Raw genomic sequence first — 943 nt, forward strand, 5'->3', positions numbered from 1 at the left:
CTGTCAAGTCCAGTCTGTGACCGATCACCACCTGGTCAACCTGACCATAGCACTAAGTGACATGACTAGCTGTTTCTTGAACACCTCTAGAGATAGTGACTCCATCAGCTCCCCTTCTAACTCTTATCAACCATTTCTCTGAAGAAATTCTCATGATATCCAACCTGAATCTCCCTGGTGCAGCTTAAGGCCATTTCTTCTTGTCCCATTTCTAGTTGCCTGGGAGCAGAGCCTGACCCCCAGCTGGTTGCACCCTCCTGTCAGGGAGTTGTGCAGAGCCACAAGGTCGCCCCTGAGCCTCCTTTGCTCCAGGTTGGGCCCCCCACCCCCTCAGCTCCCTCAGCCACTCCTCATAATCCTTGGTCTCTACCTTCCCCAACTACAGCCCCTCAATGTCTTCCTCATAGTGAGGGGCCCGGAAATGAACACAGGATTTGAGATGTAACCTCACCAGTGCTAATGTCCAGTCAGTGCCCTGGCCTTGCTGGACAAGCTATTTTTGATAATTAATCAGGATCTTATTGGCCTGTTGGCCACCTGGGCACCCCTGGGCTCGTGTCCAGCCGCTGGCTCCCACACCCCAAAGAGCCCTTTCCAGCCCCTCTGCCCCAGCCTGGAGCTGCAGGGGTTGGTGAGACTCAAGGGTAGGACCCGGCACTTCCCCTTGCTGCCCCTTACACCACTGGCCTCAGCCCATGGATCCAGCCTGTCCTGATCCCTCTGCAGAGCCTTCCTGCCCTCCAGCACATCCACACTCCCACCCAACCTGGTGTTACCTGAGAACTTACTAAGTGTGCACTTGATCCCCTTGTCCAGATCATCGATAAAGATATTAAACAGGTCTGGCCTCAACACCAATCCCTGGGGACAGCACAGGGACCGGCTCCCAGCTGGGTGTGGCACCATCCCACAGAATTCTCTGGTCCCGGCCACCAGCCCGCTC

Source organism: Corvus brachyrhynchos, unplaced genomic scaffold (assembly GCF_000691975.1).
Source record: "Corvus brachyrhynchos isolate BGI_N302 unplaced genomic scaffold, ASM69197v1 scaffold625, whole genome shotgun sequence".
NCBI lineage: Eukaryota > Metazoa > Chordata > Aves > Passeriformes > Corvidae > Corvus > Corvus brachyrhynchos.